Source organism: Bombina bombina, chromosome 11, assembly GCF_027579735.1.
Source record: "Bombina bombina isolate aBomBom1 chromosome 11, aBomBom1.pri, whole genome shotgun sequence".
Classification (NCBI taxonomy): domain Eukaryota; kingdom Metazoa; phylum Chordata; class Amphibia; order Anura; family Bombinatoridae; genus Bombina; species Bombina bombina.
In genome coordinates this window covers 95,893,277-95,916,306 of record NC_069509.1, presented here as the reverse complement: position 1 = coordinate 95,916,306, position 23,030 = coordinate 95,893,277, and the positions used below count along the sequence as shown (strand labels likewise).

General features: G+C 41.7%; 1 protein-coding gene across 1 annotated transcript in view; it reads left to right on the top strand.

Moving 5' to 3' along the window:
* The window catches only part of ROGDI (rogdi atypical leucine zipper), a 119,734-nt gene that overhangs the window by 22,742 nt on the left and 73,962 nt on the right, over nt 1–23,030 (top strand). The gene's annotated exons all lie outside the window — the stretch shown is intronic.

Here is a 23,030-nt window from a genome sequence, read left to right as displayed (position 1 = left end):
GAATCCAAAGGTTACTCCTGGAGTAAGGTTAGGATCGCTAGGATATTGTCTTTTCTACAAGAAGGTTTAGAAAAGGGTTTATCAGCTAGTTCATTAAAGGGACAGATTTCAGCTCTGTCCATCTTGTTACACAGACGTCTGTCAGAAAATCCAGACGTCCAGTCCTTTTGTCAGGCTTTAGCTAGGATCAAGCCTGTGTTTAAAGCTGTTGCTCCACCATGGAGTTTAAACTTAGTTCTTAACGTTTTACAGGGTGTTCCGTTTGAACCCCTTCATTCCATTGATATAAAAATGTTATCTTGGAAAGTTCTGTTTTTAATGGCTATTTCCTCGGCTCGAAGAGTCTCTGAGTTATCAGCCTTACATTGTGATTCCCCTTATCTGATTTTTCACTCAGACAAGGTAGTTCTGCGTACTAAACCTGGGTTCTTACCTAAGGTAGTCACTAACAGGAACATCAATCAAGAGATTGTTGTCCCATCCTTGTGTCCAAATCCTTCTTCAAAGAGGGAACGTCTTTTACACAATCTGGATGTAGTTCGTGCCCTCAAGTTCTACTTGCAGGCAACTAAAGATTTTCGCCAAACTTCTTCCTTGTTTGTCGTTTACTCTGGACAGAGGAGAGGTCAAAAAGCTTCTGCTACCTCTCTCTCTTTTTGGCTTCGTAGCATAATACGTTTAGCCTATGAGACTGCTGGACAGCAGCCTCCTGAAAGAATTACAGCTCACTCCACTAGAGCTGTGGCTTCCACTTGGGCCTTTAAGAATGAGGCCTCTGTTGAACAGATTTGCAAGGCTGCAACTTGGTCTTCGCTTCATACTTTTTCCAAATTTTACAAATTTGACACTTTTGCTTCTTCGGAGGCTATTTTTGGGAGAAAGGTTCTTCAGGCAGTGGTTCCTTCTGTATAATGAGCCTGCCTATCCCTCCCGTCATCCGTGTACTTTTGCTTTGGTATTGGTATCCCAGAAGTAATGATGACCCGTGGACTGATCACACATAACAGAAGAAAACATAATTTATGCTTACCTGATAAATTCCTTTCTTCTGTTGTGTGATCAGTCCACGGCCCGCCCTGTTTTAAGGCAGGTAAATATCTTTTAAATTATACTCCAGTCACCACTTCACCCTTGGTTACTCCTTTCTCGTTGTTTCTTGGTCGAATGACTGGGACTGACGTAGAGGGGAGGAGCTATATGCAGCTCTGCTGGGTGAATCCTCTTGCATTTCCTGTTGGGGAGGAGTTATATCCCAGAAGTAATGATGACCCGTGGACTGATCACACAACAGAAGAAAGGAATTTATCAGGTAAGCATAAATTATGTTTTTTTAAAGTTTTATTAGCCGTTTAAATATCGACAAAATAAGTGTAAATTATAGTGTCTGTAAAAACAATGGAAGCTGCCATATTGTAACTTAGGTTACCTTCCCTGCTGTGGCCAATTAAGAACAGTTATAAATAGGTCACTAGAGTGTGCGGCCAATGGCTGTGTGGAATATAACAGTGCTCTGCACTTCCATTTCTAACAGGAACTGAAAAGCTCACAATTTCAGAATATAATTACAGGAAAAGGGGATAATATATTTTATATTACCATCTCAAAGTGTGGGGGTGGTGGAAAAACCTGCTGTGTATTATGGTTTGCTTAGTGTAGTAGTTAAGGCAATCCATGCTCAAGAGTAATTGCTAAGGAAAGCATAGCCCACTTGCCAGGTGATTTTTACTTGGCTCCCTACAGCCTTCCACTTTAACTGAAGTCATGCCTGATGAGCAGAGAGCATGTTTTTAATAGCAGTCCCTGATTACTCGACTGAGTATTTTCGGTATCTCCACTAGTAGACATAAAGTTGCATCTGTGGAGTTCACAATTCACGTAGGACGAACCTATGAGACTCCTTGTAGAATAAAGTGGTGGTTTAACCACCAAGACAGAGAGTTGAGTGTTGGGATAAAAGGATAACAGTTGTGTAATCCTTGCACCATTAGTGCAACATGCAAAGCAGAAGAGGTCTCATATGAAAAATGAGCAAAGAGGATTGCGTCCGATGCTGTAATCATGAGACCTAAACCATAGCCACTGAAGGGAATGATAGAGACTGAAGGTTTAGACAAGCTGAAACCAGTTTTATTTGTCTCTTGTCTGTCAGAGTTAGAGTCCATTGATATTGAATCTATCTGGAAACCTAAAAAGGTGACCCATGTCTGAGGAATCACAAAACTCTTTGGTTAATTTAAGCTCCAACCATGTCTTCGAAGAAAGACAATAGTTGTGTCATGTGAGATTCTGCTAAGCTAGTACCAAGATATCGTCCAAATAAGGAAAACGCTGCAATACCCTGCTCTCCGATTACAGATAGAAGGGCACCGAAAACCTTTGAGAATATTCAAATGGAAAATACATAAGTGTGCGTATATGTGTGTGTGTGTGTGTATGTATATATATATATATATATATATATATATATATATATATATATATATATATATATATATATACACACACAATTTGTTTTTTTAGCACACCTTACAAAAAGTTTATATACACAACTTTGGGGGTGCTGCCAATATGACCCAGTAATTACACAAACAAAAAGGTATTGGCGCACATCCATTTTCAAAAGAACAACATATTTTTTGAACTGCTGCAAAAAAAATGCCTGCAAACAACATCAAGAGACAACTATTCTTTTTAAATAATATTGGGATCTTAGTCACACAATATGACCATATTTTGCTTAGCCAGTCACCACTTACAAGGTGCCCCAATATAGACTGGTCCTAACACTACAGTCCTTTTGCCACAGAGGGCTGAATCATTCCTGCTTTTACTCTTCATAATAGAATAAGACTCCCTAGCTTAATATTCACAACTCCATTACACTGAGCACACCTGAGCTTTGGCGGGGTGCTTAAACCAATGGGAGATGGTCAGTCTCCCTGATTATTTTTAAATATAGATACAAAATTTGTTTTCTCTTGTAAGGTGTATCAAGTCCACGGATTCATCCATTACTTGTGGGATATTCTCCTTCCCAACAGGAAGCTGCAAGAGGACACCCACAGCAGAGCTGTCTATATAGCTCCTCCCCTAACTGCCACTTCCAGTCATTCTCTTGCAGCTCTCGACAAGAAAGGAAGTATCAAGAGATATGTGGTGATAGTGTAGTTTATCTTCAATCAAAAGTTTGTTATTTTTAAACGGTACCAGCGTTGTACTGTTTTTGCCTCAGGCAGAAATTAGAAGAAGAGTTCTGCCTGAGGTTTTTGATGATCTTAGCGGTTTGTAACTAAGGTCCACTGCTGTTCTCACACATAACTGAAGAGTATGGGAAAACTTCAGCTGGGGGAATGGCCTGCAGAATTACCTGCTCTGAGGTATGTTCAGTTTTTTTTTTTCTAGAGAGATGATAAGGTCTAGAAAATGCTGACAGTGCCTGATATATTTAAGGTAAGCCTGATTTAACAAACGACTGGGATCATGCTTGCAGTAAAGGGTAATATTCATGTTAATTGCTCTTATTACTTAGTATGTAAAACGTTTGCATGATATATAAAAAACATTTTTTACTGAAGGTGATAAATCTTTATTTGGGGCCTAGTTTTCCACATGGCTGGTTAGATTTCTCCTAGGAGTAGATATTTATGGCCCTCTCACTTTCAGTGCATGGTGGGAGGGGCCTATTTTCGCGCTCTAATTGCGCAGTAGTTTTTGCAGTCTGAGACATCCAGCTTCCCTGATGGAGTCCCCTGACATATAGGACCTCTGTAAAGGGTTTTTGTTCCTACAAAAGTCGTTTTAAGGGCAGGTAGGAGCCACAGTAGAGCTGTGGCAGTTTGCTTGTGACTGTTTATAACGGTTTTATCGTTTTTCTGATCCGTTTTTGAGCCTGAGGGGTTAATCATCCATTTGCAAGTGGGTGCAATGCTACTTTAGTCTATTATACACACTGTAAAAATTTCGTAGAGTTTACTGCTTTTTTTCACTGTTTTGCAGTTTATGTGATTGTTTTTTTCCCTTAAAGGCACAGTACCGTTTTTTATATTCTGCTTTTTCACATTTCTTAAAGTGTTTTCCAAGCTTGCTGGTCTCATTACTAGTCTGTTAAACATGTCTGACATAGAGGAAACTCCTTGTTCATTATGTTTAGAAGCCATTGTGGAACCCCCTCTTAGAATATGTACCAAATGCACTGATCTTACTATAAATTATAAAGACCATATTCTGGCTTTAAAAGATTTATCACCAGAGGAAACTGACAAGGGGGAAGTTATGCCGTCTAACTCTCCCCACGTGTCAGAACCTATAACTCCCGCTCAAGGGACGCCAAGTACATCTAGCGCGCCCATTGCGTATACCTTACAAGACATGGCGGCAGTTATGAATCATACCCTTACAGAGGTATTGTCCAAACTGCCAGGGTTACAAGGAAAGAGAGACAGCTCTGGGGCTAGAACAAATACAGAGCTCTCTGACGCTTTAGTAGCTACAATGTGCAGAAGCCGAAGCAGGAGAGCTTCTATCTGTGGGTGATTTTTCTGATTCAGGGAAGACACTTCAACCTGATTCTGATATGTCTAAATTTTAAATTTAAGCTTGAACACCTCCTCGTGTTGCTCAGGGAGGTTTTAGCAACTCTGGATGACTGTGATGCCATTGTAGTCCCAGAGAAATTGTGTAAATTGGATAAATACTATGCAGTACCTGTTTACACTGATGTTTTTCCAATCCCTAAGAGGTTTTCAGAAATTATTACTAAGGAATGGGATAGACCAGGTGTACCATTCTCTCCCCCTCCTGTTTTTAAAAAGATGTTCCCTATAGATGCCGCTACACGGGACTTGTGGCAGACGGTCCTTAAGGTGGAGGGAGCAGTCTCTACCCTAGCGAAGCGTACAACTATCCCTGTCGAGGACAGTTGTGCTTTTCTAGATCCAATGGACAAAAAATTAGAGGGTTACCTTAAGAAAATTTTTATTCAACATGGTTTTATTCTCCAGCCTCTTGCATGCATTGCCCCAGTCACTGCTGCTGCGGCCTTCTGGTTTGAGTCTCTAGAAGAGGCTCTACAGGTAGAAACCCCGTTGGATGATATCCTTGACAAGCTTAAAGCTCTTAAGCTAGCCAATTCATTTGTTTCTGACGCCGTTGTTCATTTAACCAAGCTAACGGCTAAAAATTCAGGTTTTGCTATTCAGGCGTGTAGGGCACTATGGCTTAAATCCTGGTCAGCTGACGTTACTTCAAAGTCTAAGCTTTTCAACATTCCCTTCAAGGGGCAGACCCTATTCGTGCCTGGACTGAAGGAGATCATTTCTGATATTACTGGAGGAAAAGATCACGCCCTTCCTCAGGATAGGTCCAACAAATTAAGGACCAAACAGACTAATTTTCAAGAGTGGCCCAGCTTCAACTTCCTCTAATACAAAACAAGAGGGAAATTTTGCCCAGTCCAATCCGGTCTGGAGACCTAACCAGGCTTGGAACAAGGGAAAGCAGGCCAAGAAACCTGCTGCTGCCTCTAAGACAGCATGAAGGATCAGCCCCCGATCCGGAAACGGATCTAGTAGGGGGCAGACTTTCTCTCTTCGCCCAGGCTTGGGCAAGAGATGTCCAGGATCCCTGGGCATTGGAAATTGTGTTCCAGGGATATCTTCTGGATTTCAAAGCTTCTTCCCCAAAAGGGAGATTTCATCTCTCACAATTATCTGCAAACCAGATAAAGAGAGAGGCATTCTTACATTGTGTTCAAGACCTCCTAGTTATGGGAGGGATCCACCCAGTTCCAAAGGAGGAACAGGGGCAGGGCTTCTATTCAAATCTGTTTGTAGTTCCCAAGAAAGAGGGAACCTTCAGACCAATCTTAGATCTCAAGATCTTAAACCAATTTCTCAGGGTCCCATCCTTCAAGATGGAGACTATTCGAACCATCCTACCTATGATCCAGGAGGGTCAATATATGACTACCGTGGACTTAAAGGATGCTTATCTTCACATTCCGATACACAAAGATCATCATCGGTTTCTCAGGTTCGCCTTCCTGGACAGGCACTACCAGTTTGTGGCTCTTCCCTTTGGGTTAGCCACGGCACCAAGAATCTTTACGAAGGTTCTAGGGTCCCTACTGGTGGTTCTAAGGCCACGAGGCATAGAGGTGGCTCCTTACCTAGACGACATTCTGATACAGGCGTCGACTTTTCAAATCGCCAGGTCCCATACGGACATTGTTCTGGCATTCCTGAGGTCTTATGGGTGGAAAGTGAACGAAGAAAAGAGTTCTCTATCACCTCTCACAAGAGTTTCCTTCCTAGGAACTCTGATAGATTCTGTAGAAATGAAGATTTACCTGACAGAGGCCAGGTTGTCAAAACTTCTAAATTCTTTATTCCACTTCTCGCCCTTCAGTGGCTCAGTGTATGGAAGTAATCGGCTTAATGGTAGCGGCAATGGACATAGTGCCGTTTGCCCGCCTACATCTCAGACCGCTGCAACTTTGCATGTTCAGTCAGTGGAATGGGGATTACACAGATTTGTCCCCTCTACTAAATCTGGATCAAGAGACCAGGGATTCTCTTCTCTGGTGGCTATCTCGGGTCCCAAGGGTATGAGCTTCCGCAGGCCAGATTGGACAATAGTAACGACAGATGCCAGCCTTCTGGGCTCGGGTGCAGTTTGGAACTCCCTGAAGGCTCAGGGCTCGTGGACTCAGGAGGAGGCACTCCTTCCGATAAACATTCTGTAACTAAGAGCGATATTCAATGCTCTTCAGGATTGGCCTCAGCTTGCTGCGGTCAGGTTCATCAGATTTCAGTCGGACAATATCACGACTGTAGCCTACATCAACCATCAAGGGGGGACAAGGAGTTCCCTAGCAATGTTGGAGGTTTCAAAAATAATTCTATGGGCAGAGGTTCACTCTTGCCATCTATCAGCTATCCATATCCCAGGAGTAGAGAACTGGGAGGCGGATTTTCTAAGTCGGCAGAATTTTCATCCGGGGGAGTGGGAACTCCATCCGGAGGTATTTGCACAGTTGATTCAACTTTGGGGCAAAGCCATAACTGGATCTCATGGCGTCTCGTCAGAATGCCAAGCTTCCTTGTTACGGATCCAGGTCCAGGGATCCCAAGGCAGCGCTGATAGATGCTTTATCAGCGCCTTGGTCCTTCAACCTGGCTTATGTGTTTCCACCGTTTCCTCTGCTCCCTCGTCTGATTGCCAAGATCAAGCAGGAGAGAGCTTTGGTGATTTTGATAGCACCTGCGTGGCCACGCAGAACTTGGTATGCAGATCTGGTGGACATGTCATCCGTTCCACCATGGACTCTGCCGCTGAGGCAGGACCTTCTACTTCAGGGTCCTTTCAACCATCCAAATCTAATTTCTCTGCGTCTGACTGCTTGGAGATTGAACGCTTGATTTTATCAAAGCGTGGTTTCTCTGAGTCGGTCATTGATACCTTAATTCAGGCTCGAAAGCCGGTCACCAGGAAAATCTATCATAAGATATGGTGTAGATATCTTCATTGGTGTGAATCCAAGGGTTACTCATGGAGTAAGGTCAGGATTCCTAGGATATTATCTTTTCTCCAAGAAGGATTGGAGAAGGGATTGTCAGCTAGTTCCTTAAAGGGACAGATTTCTGCTCTGTCTATTCTTTTGCACAAGCGTCTGGCTGATACTCCAGATGTTCAGGCGTTTGTCAGGCTTTAATTAGAATCAAGCCTGTGTTTAAACCTGTTGCTCCGCCATGGAGTTTAAATTTAGTTCTTAAGGTTCTGCAAGGGGTTCCGTTTGAACCTTTGCATTCCATAGATATTAAACTTTTATCTTGGAAAGTTCTGTTTTTAGTAGCTATCTCCTCGGCTCGAAGAGTTTCGGAGTTATCTGCTTTACAATGTGATTCCCCTTATCTCATTTTCAATGCAGATAAGGTAGTGTTACGTACCAAACCTGGTTTTCTTCCTAAGGTGGTATCTAATAAAAATATCAATCAGGAGATTGTTGTTCCTTCACTATGTCCTAATCCTTCTTCAAAGAAGGAACGTCTATTACACAATCTTGATGTGGTTCGTGCTTTAAAATTTTATTTACAAGCTACGAAGGATTTTCGTCAAACATCTGCTTTGTTTGTGGTCTACTCTGGACAGAACTGTAGTGTTAGGACCAGTCTATATTGGGGCACCTTGTAAGTGGTGACTGGCTAAGCAAAATATGGCTATTAGAGACGGACATCTCCGACTCAGAGAATACGTCTTGTGAGGAGTATGAAATGGCCCGGGTTATCCATGCCCATCAGTTATGTTCCGACTGCCGTTCAAGAGTACTCTCTTCCCCCGAATTAGGGAATGTAGAGTGCGTTGAGCCATCCGCCCCTGAGGATTCCATGTCCCGTGAGGCACTTGCCCCAGAACCTTCTTTTGCTTTACAATAAGGTGTCCCTATGACCGTTACTCCTCAAGAAGGCGGCCTGTTTCCTCCAGAAGTTACGGCACGGTTCCGGATGGCCATATCTATGGTGCGGGCACATTTTATATCTCCCAAGAGAAGTATTTCTCTTGCAAGGTGTATCCAGTCCATGGATTCATCCTTTACTTGTGGGATATTCTCCTTCCCTACAGGAAGTGGCAAAGAGAGCACACAGCAGAGCTGTCCATATAGCTCCCCCTCTAGCTCCACCACCCAGTCATTCTCTTTGCCGGCTCTAAGCACTAGGGTCTCTCTACGGGAGGGTGAAGTGAATGTGGTCATTCTACTAGAGCAGTGGCTTCCACATGGGCTTTCAAAAATGAGGCTTCTGTTGAACAGATTTGTAAGGCAGCGACTTGGTCTTCACTGCATACTTTTTCCAAATTTTCCAAATTCGATACTTTTTCTTCTTCGGAGGCTATTTTTGGGAGAAAGGTTTTGCAAGCAGTGGTGCCTTCCGTTTAAGTTACCTGTCTTGTTCCCTCCCTTCATCCGTGTCCTAAAGCTTTGGTATTGGTATCCCACAAGTAAAGGATATATCCGTGGACTGGATACACCTTGCAAGAGAAAACAGAATTTATGCTTACCTGATAAATAATTTTTTCTTGCGGTGTATCCAGTCCACGGCCCGCCCTGGCATTTAAGTCAGGTAAAAAATTTTTTTGGTTTAAACTACAGTCACCACTGCACCCTATGGTTTCTCCTTTTTCTTCCTAACCTTTGGTCGAATGACTGGGGGGTGGAGCTAGAGGGGGAGCTATATGGACAGCTCTGCTGTGTGCTCTCTTTGCCACTTCCTGTAGGGAAGGAGAATATCCCACAAGTAAAGGATGAATCCGTGGACTGGATATACCGCAAGAGAAAGTAATTTATCAGGTAAGCATAAATTCTGTTTTTTAAGATACTGTCCGTGTTCTGTTAACCAGGGCCCGTCAAGCCTGAGATCGCCTGAGTCACTTGGACCTTCTGGGGAAGCGATGGCCTCTGAGGCTTCAGCGGCCCCTACCTCGGGGCCGGGGTCGTCCATCAATCCGGCGGGGGAACATTTTACCTTCTGTTATAGACTGGCACGTCTTCGTGTACTACTAAAGCATGTTTTGGTGGTGCTGGAGGATTCCGGTCCTACTGGGCCGAGGGATCCTCGGTCTTCCGTGCCGGATTGCTAACTGGGTTAGACTTATGGGGATGAAGCCAATCTCCTTGACGTGTCTGTTTTTCTTCTAAGTATCTGTTCCAGTTCTGAGCTTAGGAAAATAGGGCCTCTGATCGGCTGGTTCTATTAGCGCGCCCATTCTCATTGGGTGTTCACCCACGGGTGCTGCCTTTATTTTCTTTGATCCGTTTAGGATGTGTTTAATTTGTTTTATGAAGCTCATGTCTGTTATGATTTTCCGTTTTTGGAAAGTTTCTTCTCTGGAACTGATACTTGCGATTTTGTGGTCGCGTGAGCACTTTCCCGGAAGTTGCGCAGTACTATATAATGACATAGTTATGTTTATAGTTTATGGATCCCTTCGGGGGCTTCGATTTTCCTTGGACAGTTTTGGAGTGTTCTCGTACCAGGCGGGTACTGGTTGGGCGCTAGCTGCTGTTCCTTATGGTTCATGTCACCCACGGTGTGTGCTGGTTACCGTGTTGGGTGCCTGGTTGTTCACTTTGATAAGTGTTCGTTTGTTCTTGTTACCATTACTAGGAGACGAAGGGACTACATCGGTCCACCTCCCGTTCCTACTGTCAAGGGGGTTCTGGACTCAGAGCCTGCTGAGGCTCCTTGTGAGAGGACTTTTGGCCTTGGAACCGAAGTTCCTCCATTTCCCATGGGTTTGGAGGTTTGGATGACCTCTGGGCGTCGGGGGTACCAGATGGATGACGATTTTCGTTTTTCTCTCTTGGTATCTTCTGGATGTCTGTTTTTTTTTTGTGGCTTACTCGCAGGTACCCTTCATAGGTTGCTGGGGCTACTTGTTGCCCTTCTTGGGGGGTAGGGTCATCCATGTCTGGAAGTTTGGGTAGGTCCTTACTACTTTCCTTTTTAGTATGTTGCACGCTCTCTAGGGAGCGCAGGGGTTGGGGTTACTCCCTGTTTTTCCCGGCATCTCCTGGTTGACTTGTCTGCCAGGAGTTGTGAGGTTTCATCCGTTTTTCCTGTGAGGTACAGGATTTTCCGGGAGGCTGATCCTTTAGTGGCCTTGGTGATATTATATCATCCTAAGGGCTTGTAGGATGGTGAGGTAGCTCAGTTGGTAAAAAACCCTGACTACAATAAAGCCTGTTTTAAGATCCAAGGTCACAGGTCCAAATCCCAGCAGCGCTGACTCAGCCCTTCATCCTTCAAATGTAGCCGTGCCGTGTAATCCCCTGACCTTTAGAGGGGGGTGTTCCCCATCGACTCTCTAAGAGATCTAGCCTTTTGGGTTTACAAGCAGCTCCCCCGGGTGCTGGTTGCCCTTTTCTTAGGCCTGTTAAGATGTCTTTCTAGGCTCTTTGGTCTAAATCGATTTCAAGCATCCAATGTCCAGGGACATTGGGATGTGGATGCACTGCCCAGGGTGCACTTCTCCGTATGAGGTTTTCTTGACAGTTCCTCAGGGGGTTTAAACTTCGACTGGTTTCGGGTTCTGGGGGTCTAGTTTATGACCAGGTCTCTTGTTTGAGAGTTCGGAGTCTGGATCTGGATCGGTCCTGGGCGGTTCGGTTTCAAACCTTTAGGTTTGAAACATCCGCTTGTCCCTTCGGGTATCTGCCTGAGGGTTAGCTTTGCTGTCTCTCCAGTGGGATCTGACAGTGGTCGTCAGGGGCAGTTATTGCACCTTGATGTGGGCTCGTGGTTGTCTGTTTCAACTGAGCTGTCGGTATGACCGAATGGTCTCTTATCACTTGGTTTCACCGTTCTCTTATCTCTTCTCCATGCCTATGGCTGGGGAAACGGTTCCTTTGCATTTGTCCTCCTTCGGGGAGGTTTATGAATACAGTTTCTATTGAGGCCCCAAGGTCATTCTCTTCTCGCTTCCTAGGGGTTCTGTCCTTCTTGCGTGCAAGAGGTCATGGGCTTGGATTCTGGTACTGGGACACTGTAGTTTAGTGTCTATCACCCTGGTTTGAGAGTGCTCCCTCTTAGGAGGGTGCTGTGTAGGGGTTCTGGGACCTGAGCACGTAGTGTTTCTGTCATGGCTTGTGGCAGCAAGCAAGATTTAAATAATGTTCAGAGTTGTTCCCCCATGGGGTTGTTCCCTTTTAGGCCCCTCCTTTTTTTCTTCTGAGGTGTGGTTCAAAGAATTTTGTATTCTTTGTTTTCGGACGTTGCCAATCATTTTGGACTGGGTCCGTTTCCTCGGATTGGGGGTCGGGCATCTGACTGCTCTGCTGAGTCTTGACCGTGTACTTCCAGTTGATACAGGTATAGGTAGCCTAAGGGATCTCTACCCTGCCTAGTAGCTGAAGGCTTGGAGTTTGAGTCCTGCTGTGGCAGCTTTCTACTCTGGTCTCCTGCTTTCGGTGGAGGGTTCAGTGTTTCATCCCTCCACTGATTTCATATGCTGCTGGTGTTGGATGTTCTTCTAAGGTCTGAATTTTTTCCTGGACGAGAGTTGACGTCAATATTTTTCGACATTTTCTGTGGGATGATCTCCCATGATGGCTTAGGGTCAGCTTTGCTGCCTTGAGGCTGGAGCTCAGAGGTGGCTGTGTGTTTTCACAAGATAGCCTTTTTTCTCTGATAGGATAATTAGTTTATTTCTATCCTTGTCTACAGGCTCCAAATTTATTCGGCTTCATATGGGTTTCTTCCTAAGTTGTCTACTTTTAGCGGTTGTGTCTGCTAAACTATGGTTCAGTGAGGAGCTTGTGGCTTCCTTAAAGCACCATAAGTCGTATGGCGTTGTGTCAGGGATCTGAGGGTAGACCTTGGTTCTTTCCCGTGATCGCCTTTTCATATATGTGGAGTTGATCCCTGGTCCTTGTCCTTCTAGGGAGTCATTTCCCTGGGTGGTTGTCTTTAGCAACTTTGGGTTTGCTTTAGTCGTTTTGAGAGTTTTTTTTTTTACCATAGTTGGTGGTCCTTTGGATACCTTATGGGTCCTCCGTTTTCCCCTTCGAGGGTAGGTGTAGGTTCTCTTCCTTCGGGTTGGGGGTTAATTCTGTGCGATCAGAAAGCTTGCGGGATTTGGCTCCTCTGGGTTTTTATTTTTGTGCTCAATAGATTCTAGAGATTGAGTAGTCTCTAGGACGGCCTTGCAGGTGTTTAACTGATGGGCAGTTAACTTGGTTCTTTCAGGTTTTTAACCCCTTGTTCTTAGTGTTAGGTTTTTTTTTATCGGGTGTTGGGTAATTTCAGGCTGTGGTGCCCTTCGAAGGGGCCGCCTTCTGTACCCGCCCTTTGTTTGCATTCAGTGTCCTCTCTAGCTTGGGTATTGTTTTCCCAAAAGTAATGAATTCAGCTGTGGACTCTTCCCGTTTAAGAAGAAAAACTTAAATTATGCTTACCTGATCATTTTCTTTTCTTCTGACAGGAAGAGTCCACAGTTACCCGCCCGCGTTTTATCTATGGGGCGGCTGTATTTTAGTTTTTTATTCTTCTGGCACCTTTTTCAGCCTGATATTTCTCCTACTGTTCCTTGTTCCCTTGGCAGAATGATTGGGGGATGAGGGAAGTGGGGGAGGTATTTAAAGGGACAGTCAACCCAAAAATTACTGCATCTTATTTAGATTAGTTAAATAACAATCTTTACAGTAAACTGTAGCTAAATTTCCATCTAAATAAACTTTGGCAGAAAATAAACTTACTAGATCTCATCTTGCAGTTTTGAAATGGCCGCCTGACCCCTCCTTCTCTGACGTCTTCCAAAAGCTTGCACTACTAGTACAGGATCCTTTTCTCGAGTCTAGTCTCGTCCCTGCGCGCTCCTGCAATTTTAGCTAACAGCTGTTCATACCCGGCACTCACTGCCTCTCATCCATGCTGTGCGCTGTGTGTTACAGAGAATGAGAGGCAGTGAGTGCTGGGCAGGCAGTGATATGATGGTCTGTGCTTTAGTTAATACTCTAATGAGATTAGAGAGAAATGTTTTATTTTTATTGTATTTCCCTAACTACACAGTCCTCTCTGATCAACTTGTTTTTTTTATCAAGTTCTGTCGAGTACAGGAACAGTTTTAATACCACGTATTTAAAAAAATTACTGCTGTCACCTAAGGTATATTTACGCTATGGTAATATTAGTCAGTAGGAACCTAGGAGAGATCAATTTATTACACACGAACCTCTACACTAGCTGATCTAATATTTTATCATATTAATTAACACAGCTGCATATTGCATCTTTCACCCGACCTAACAGTAACACAGTAGATACTGATATTTGACACACCGCACTGTGAGTTAGTGAGTAAGGGAGGGGAAAGAAAAAAAAAGGAAGAGAGGAAAAGAAGAAACCAGTCTGATTCTCATTCACAATGCAGTCGTTTCTGGCTCAAGGGTGCAGTTCTATTACATTGCGATGTGTCAAATATCAGTATCTACTGTGTTACTGTTAGGTCGGGTGAAAGATGCAATATGCAGCTGTGTTAATATGATAAAATATTAGACCAGCTAGTGTAGAGGTTCGTGTGTAATAAATTGATCTCTCCTAGGTTCCTACTGGAATCTGGATAAAGTGCAGTGTGCAAAAATATTAAATGTGAATATAGTTATTGGGACAAAATATCTGGAATAAATAACAGTATATAAAAGAATTAGTTCATGGCGTGTATAAATAAAACAAATTAAAATACAATCCGCTTGTGCATATAGCATAATAGCGCTGATTGTACTTGCGGTGTCAAGAGTTTCAGCTACCTCTGCAGTCAGTGTCTAGCTAACAGTGGCTTAGAATCTCACTTGACTAATATTACCATAGCGTAAATATACCTTAGGTGACGGCAGTAATTTTTTTAAATACGTGGTATTAAAACTGTTCCTGTACTCAACAGAACTTGAGTTAACTCACTCCTGTTCTCACTTTATTATTTTTATCCAAAAGAGTTACCATAGAAATCGGCTGGGAGGAGAGTGATCACGCTGTTGCCAGCAAAGAACACAGTGTCTTGCTCATTGGAAGTATATCTAATTAAACCATTAAGTAAACGTTAAAAACATTCTGAGTTCTCACCAATATAAACATTAAAACATTTCAACATGGGAGGGTATAAATTCCTCTAGTATGGTGCACTAATTGGCAGTTCCAGTTTAGTATAAAACAATAATTAGCATCCACCAGATAAAAAAAACAAGTTGATCAGAGAGGACTGTGTAGTTAGGGAAATACAATAAAAATAAAACATTTCTCTCTAATCTCATTAGAGTATTAACTAAAGCACAGACCATCATATCGCTGCCTGCCCGGCACTCACTGCCTCTCATTCTCTGTAACACACAGCGCACAGCATGGATGAGAGGCAGTGAGTGCCGGCTATGAACAGCTGTTAGCTGAAATTGCAGGAGCGTGCAGGGACGAGACTAGACTCGAGAAAAGGATCCTGTACTAGTAGTGCAAGCTTTTGGAAGACGTCAGAGAAGGAGGGGGTCAGGCGGCCATTTCAAAACTGCAAGATGAGATCAGTAAGTTTATTTTCTGCCAAAGTTTATTTAGATGGAAATTTGGCTACAGTTTACTGTAAAGATTGTTATTTAACTAATCTAAATAAGTTACAGTAATTTTGGGTTGACTGTTCCTTTAAGCCTTTGGCTGGGGTGTCTTTGCCTCCTCCTGGTGGCCAGGTTCTGAAATCCCAAAAGTAATGAATGCAGCTGTGGACTATATATATATATATATATATATATATATATATATATATATATATATATATATATATATATATATATATATATATATATACACACACACATTTGGAATACATTTTTGAAAAGTCCTGGCGAGTGCACTCTTCTTTATTTGCTATATATATATATATGTATGTGTGTATATATATATATGTATATATGTGTGTGTGTATATATATATATATATATATATATATATATATATATTCTCAACGTGTACCTGCACTCATAGTTCCAGTATGTCTTCATACATTGCAGAGTCAAGATATCAGTAGAATTTTCAAACAGAGACTGCACTCGCTAAATTTAGATAAATAAATTAATATTTATTAAGTGGTAAACCACTTAAAAATATTTATTTATTTATCTAAATACAGCGAGTGCAGTCCCTGTTTGAAAATATTCTATCTATCTATCTATATCTATATTTATTTTCCTTTTTTTATAGGGGAGGATAATCATTACCTAATTAGGTGTATGATATTGTTACATAATAATTTGGTTGCCATCTTGTGGGTTTTATGGTTTCTATAAATCAAGAATTATTCCGAAATCCAGACTATCATTCTTTTTTTTTTTTTATATATATATAAAATTATTTTTAAAAATGACCTAAATTCCAAAATGTATACCCTATGCCAGTACAGCTCTCATCCCTATATACTGCAGCCTGCATACATACATACATACATACATACATACATACATACATGTTTGGGTTGCAAGTAGCTGCTTAATGTTTACAGCTATTTGGTGTATAATTTGCTTGTTTTTGTTCTTGCACAAAAAAGGACTTAACAGCGCTAGATTAATAGTTCCACATTTCCTGAGTTATAGTAAATTCTCAATATGTTATATCTGGAAAGTGCTAGTTAGACAGATATTTGGCAAATATTCTCTACCAAAAGAAAGTTTTATGAATGATATTACCAATAAAAGGAACCACTATTATAATATGAATACAATTAATATGAACAATAGATATAACTAGTGTCTGCTTTGCAGATAATCAAATTTCTCAGTCCAGAGTACCTTTTCACTTCCACAAGGCACAAAATGTTCGTTCAGTTTATAAGTCAAAAAATGATTCCCACTTCCTTCTCCCTCTTTGCTGCTTGTTTAAAAACTCTTCCTTCTCCAGAGTTTTATGTGATGCAGGATCCAAGACAGTATAACATGAAAGACAAAAGCGCAAAAAGAGGGGATTCAAGCGTAATTGGTAAAAAAGTGCTGTATTGCACAAACATAGACTTCTACTCACCAGAATTAGTATGAAAATAAGCCTTTATTGATACATTCTTTAAAACGATACTCTGTGTCCCAAGTACAAACAGTCCGTTTCCCAAGGTAATTAGCAGCTGGAAGTTCTTATATGCAGGACACAACCTGCGGCGGGCGTAGCCGGCTTGCCCACCCTCAGCTGGTTACTCTGAGGTTGCGGAGACTTGGGACCGGTGGTAGATTAACCCCAACGCGTTTCCCCCGGTATTCGCCGGGCTTTCTCAAGGGGATCTGGATAAGCACAAACGGATGTCGGGCTTCTGTGTAATTCACACTTAAATACCCGTATGTTTAAAGTTAATACGCCCACTCTGGAGGCTTGATGTTTATCTCTGCATTCCATTGGTTAGTTTTACCGGTACATTTTAAAACCACATACAATGTCAGTTAATAATATGATTCATGCATATTTCTTAACCAAGATAAGAATTACATTGATGCTCAGTATATACGGTTGTTGTATGAAACTATTAACTAATTTAAACGCACCTTAGCTTTTATATAAAGAGTTTTTTTTCCCCCCTTTTCCCCGTGCATTCTCATTATTGTTGAAACTTTTAAGGTGGTATTGTGCAACCTCAGATTTTAAGTTGGTATTCTATTTGCATGATATCTTAAAAGGAACATATATATAAAAAAAATTCATAAACAATTCCCACAGGATTATACACATTAAAATTTACAATTACATACAAAATGTTTTTTAGAACTATAAAAACAAATCAATTAATTTAAAATATTAAAAATACATTTCTAATTCATAGGGATTCTATAAAACATATTTTGTTACTTCTAGGGTTTTATAAAGGATTAAATAAAATAAATTAATTGCTGGTCTCAATATTGATATAGATGTGGCGGCATATATGTAAATAGGAAAAGGAAAACAGTATTTTATAAAAAGGTCAGATACTAGGTTTTAATTACAATTAGAATATTAGATCAGGATATCAAATGTCATATATGTATTTATTTTATTTAATCCTTTATAAAACCCTAGAAGTAACAAAATATGTTTTATAGAATCCCTATGAATTAGAAATGTATTTTTTTTTTTTTTTTAACTTTAATTTTTATTGAATTTTTCAAAAAAAAAAAAGAATGGACAGGTACAACAATTAGTACATCCAAAACGTACAGTTTCAATTACATAACATACATGAAAGATAAATAAAGAAGCACAATCTATACGTTAAGTAGTCATAATCAACAATTAAATGACATGGAAACAACCAAAAGAAAAGAAAAAAGAATAAATAAAAATAATGTAAGGTTTCTGTATCACTCAAAAGGCCATTCTTGGGCCTTCTTAACATAGGCAGTAGTGATGCTAAAATATAAAATGTTCAAATATATAGGAGACAGCTTTTCACTAAATAAACAACTTTCCCTCAAGGATATTCAACAAGTTATTAATAATATTTTTAGATATAAATGATACATCAATCTCATTAGATATATAAGAAAAAGAAAGAAAAAGAGAGAAAGAGCTCATAACCGAGCAAGATTAGCTTTGCATTGAGCTAGTTCAAAATTTAACCTAAAATTACTGCCAGGAGTTTTCTGTATCAAGTATTATTTGAGCGAATTTATTTATCGACTAGTGTCTTCTAGCCATATTCAAGCTGATCCTATTATACAGACGGTCTTGGGCCCCAGGGGGGGGGGGGGGGAGGTGCGTGGCCGGAAAATAAGAGGGGGGAAAAAAAAAAGAGAAAGAAGAGAAAAGGGGGAGGGGTTTTTCAATTAGTTATCTGAATTATTTCTATAGCTTCTGATAAAATCTAACCACTTGCATTCAAATCTGTGCTGATGACTTATTCCATTATTAGAACTATCAAGCTGTTCTAGTGCATATTGAGAGTTTAGAAGATAGGTTAGATTATTAATTGTTGGTGCTCTGTTGGATTTCCAATTTTTCAAGATGAGGTATCTCCCCCCCAGAATTACAGTATTAATTAGCTCGATGTTAGGGACATATTCTACCAAGTCATTCCGATCTACTAGAAAGATAGCATGTTGTAAATCTAAAACTATCTGACTGTTAAGTACTCTGTTCAACCAAAATTGGATTTTACGCCAGAAGTGCTGGATCTTTGGACATCGCCAGATCATGTGGACCAGGTCGGCATCAACAGAACTGCAACGAGGGCATAGGTGAGATGAGTTCCCACGCCATCTATTTAGGTTGGCCGGGGTTATGTGAATGCGGTTTATAAGTTTGAAATGTGATTCTCGCCATGACGCCGATAGAGTAGCGTGTTCCACCATTACTATGCTGTGTTTAACTGTATCACGATCTAAAGTTTGAATGTCTCTGCTCCATTTTGAGTGAATATCTGAGAGGTTCGCTTCACCAGACTCGAGAAGCATCATCCTATACCAATAGCTAATTGCGTGTTTGCCTGCCTTAAACAGAGCAAGGCCCATTTTAATGCCTGGATGTAGGTGGTCTCTAGCTGAGTCTTTAGTGGTCTCAGTGTACCAATGCCGCACTTGTAAGTAAGCATAAAAGTCTGTATTTTTAAGTCGATAGTGATTTTTTAAAGTTGCGAAAGTGTGTACCCCAGTCGTTTCTGGATCCCTAAATTGTACTAAGTGTTTCAACCCCAGTCTGAACCATCTGCTGAATAATTTGTTCCTGATGCCTGGGGTGAAGCACGGATTCCCTACAATGGGTACATATTCTGAGATTTGTGGGGTGTCCTTCATACACGTCCTAATGAATTGCCAAGCTTTAATAGTGTGGATTATTGTAGTTTTCGTTTTAACCTTGTGTGGTAGGTCCTTGATAGGACAGTGTAGCAGAGCCACTAGGTTAAATGGAGTGACTAGATTTTGCTCAATTTCATAAGAAGCAACAAATGACCCACCAGTGAGCCAATCCATGGCGACCTTGGCCAAACATAATTTATTGTAGATCAAAAAACTAGGGAGTGCTAAACCTCCGCTTTGTCTAGGAAACGAGAGTTTCTGTAGGGTAATACGTCTCTTGCCCGTACCCCAAATAACCTGATGGAGCTATCCAAGCGTTTTAGATCTACATTTGTTAGAGGAATTGGAATATTTTGCATTATGTAGAGTAGCTTAGGTAGTATAATCATTTTAACCAAATTGATTTTTGCCGTCAATGATAGAGGTAACTTTGCCCAGTTTTTAAGATCTAATTGAATTTCTCCAACATAGGTGTGTCCGGTCCACGGCGTCATCCTTACTTGTGGGATATTCTCTTCCCCAACAGGAAATGGCAAAGAGCCCAGCAAAGCTGGTCACATGATCCCTCCTAGGCTCCGCCTACCCCAGTCATTCTCTTTGCCGTTGTACAGGCAACATCTCCACGGAGATGGCTTAGAGTTTTTTAGTGTTTAACTGTAGTTTTTATTATTCAATCAAGAGTTTGTTATTTTAAAATAGTGCTGGTATGTACTATTTACTCAGAAACAGAAAAGAGATGAAGATTTCTGTTTGTATGAGGAAAATGATTTTAGCACCGTAACTAAAATCCATGGCTGTTCCACACAGGACTGTTGAGAGCAATTAACTTCAGTTGGGGGAACAGTGTGCAGTCTCTTACTGCTTGAGGTATGACACATTCTAACAAGACGATGTAATGCTGGAAGCTGTCATTTTCCCTATGGGATCCCGTAAGCCATGTTTATTAAGATAGTAAATAAGGGCTTCACAAGGGCTTATTAAGACTGTAGACTTTTTCTGGGCTAAATCGATTCATTATTTACACAAATTTAGCCTTGAGGAATCATTTATTCTGGGTATTTTGATATGATTATATCGGCAGGCACTGTTTTAGACACCTTATTCTTTAGGGGCTTTCCCTAATCATAGTCAGAGCCTCATTTTCGCGCCGGTATGGCGCACTTGTTTTTGAGGACAGCATGGCATGCAGCTGCATGTGTGTGGAGCTCTGATACATAGAAAAGTCTTTCTGAAGGCATCATTTGGTATCGTATTCCCCTTTGGGCTTGGTTGGGTCTCAGCAAAGCAGATTCCAGGGACTGTAAAGGGGTTAAATATAAAAACGGCTCCGGTTCCGTTATTTTAAGGGTTAAAGCTTCCAAATTTGGTGTGCAATACTTTTAAGGCTTTAAGACACTGTGGTGAAATTTTGGTGAATTTTGAACAATTCCTTCATACTTTTTCGCAATTGCAGTAATAAAGTGTGTTTAGTTTAAAATTTAAAGTGACAGTAACGGTTTTATTTTAAAACGTTTTTTGTGCTTTGTTATCAAGTTTATGCCTGTTTAACATGTCTGAACTACCAGATAGATTGTGTTCTGACTGTGGGGAAACCAAGGTTCCTTCTCATTTAACTATATGTATTTTATGTCATAAAAAAATTTAGTAAAAATGATGCCCAAGATGATTCCTCAAGTGAGGGGAGTAAGCATGGTACTGCATCATCCCCTCCTTCGTCTACACCAGTCTTGCCCATACAGGAGGCCCCTAGTACATCTAGTGCGCCAATACTCCTTACTATGCAACATTTAACGGCTGTAATGGATAATTCTATCAAAAACATTTTAGCCAATATGCCCACTTATCAGCGAAAGCGCGACTGCTCTGTTTTAGAAAATTCTGTAGAGCATGAGAACGCTGATGATATGGTTTCTGAAGGGCCCCTACACCAGTCTGAGGGGGCCAGGGAGGTTTTGTCTGAGGGAGAAATTTCAGATTCAGGAAACATTTCTCAACAAGCTGAACCTGATGTGATTACTTTTAAATTTAAGTTGGAACATCTCCGCGCTCTGCTTAAGGAGGTGTTATCCAATTTGGATGATTGTGATTATCTGGTCATTCCAGAACCACTATGTAAAATGGAAAAGTTCTTAGAGGCCCCGGGGCCCCCCGAAGCTTTTCCTATATCCAAGCGGGTGGCGTACATTGTTAGTAAAGAATGGGACAGGCCCGGTATACCTTTAGTACCTCCCCCCATATTTATAAAATTGTTTTCCTATAGTCGACCCCAGAAAGGACTGATGGCAGACAGTCCCCAAGGTCGAGGGGGCGGTTTCTACTCTACACAAGCGCGCCACTATACCCATAGAAGATAGTTGTGCTTTCCAAGATCCTATGGATAAAAAATTAGAAGGTCTGCTAAAGATGTTTGTTCAGCAAGGTTCCCTTCTACAACCAATTGCATGCATTGTCCAAGTCACTGCAGCCGCGTGTTTCTAGTTTGATGAGCTAGGAAAGGCGATTATTAGTAATTCTTCTTCTTATGAGGAGATTATGGACAGAATTCGTGCTCTTAAATTGGCTAATTCTTTCACCCTAGACGCCACCTTGCAATTGGCTAGGTTAGCGGCGAAAAAATTCTGGGTTTGCTATTGTGGCGCAGAGCGCTTTGGTTAAAATCTTGGGCAGCGGATGCGTCTTCCAAGAACAAATTGCTTGACATTCCTTTCAAGGGGAAAACACTCTTTGGCCCTGACTTGAAAGAGATTATCTCTGATATCACTGGGGGCAAGGGCCACGCCCTTCCTCAGGATAGGTCTTTTCAAGACCAAAAATAAACCTAAGTTTCGTCCCTTTCGCAGAAACGGATCAGCCCCAAGGGCTACGTCCTCTAAGCAGGAAGGTAATACTTCTCAAGCCAATCCAGCCTGGAGACCTATGCAAGGCTGGAACAAAGGAAAGCAGGCCAGGAAACCTGCCACTGCTACCAAGACAGCATGAAATGCGGGCCCCCGATCCGGGACCGGATCTGGTGGGGGGCAGACTCTCTCTCTTCGCTCAGGCTTGGGCAAGAGATGTTCTGGATCCTTGGGCGCTAGAAATAGTCTCCCAAGGTTATTCTCTGGAGTTCAAGGGGCTTCCTCCAAGGGGGAGGTTCCACAGGTCTCAGTTGTCTTCAGACCACATAAGAAGACAGGCATTCTTACATTGGGTAGAAGACCTGCTAAAAATGGGAGTGATTCATCCTGTTCCATTAGGAGAACAAGGGATGGGGTTCTACTCCAATCTGTTCATAGTTCCCAAAAAAGAGGGAACGTTCAGACCAATCTTAGATCTCAAGATCTTGAACAAGTTCTCAAGGTTCCATCGTTCAAGATGGAAACCATTCGAACACTTCTTCCTTCCATCCAGGAAGGTCAATTCATGACCAAGGTGGATTTCAAGGATGCGTATCTACATATTCCTATCCACAAGGAACATCATCGGTTCCTAAGGTTTGCATTCCTGGACAAGCATTTCCAGTTCGTGGCGTTTTCTTTCGGATTAGCCACTGCTCCTAGGATTTTCTCATAGGTACTAGGGTCCCTTCTGGCGGTGCTAAGACCAAGGGGCATTGCTGTAGTACCTTACTTGGACGACATTCTGATTCGAGCGTCGTCCCTTCCTCAAGTAAAGGCTCACACGGACATTGTCCTGGCCTTTCTCAGATCTCACGGATGGAAAGTGAACGTGGAAAAGAGTTCTCTATCTCCGTCAACGAGGGTTCCCTTCT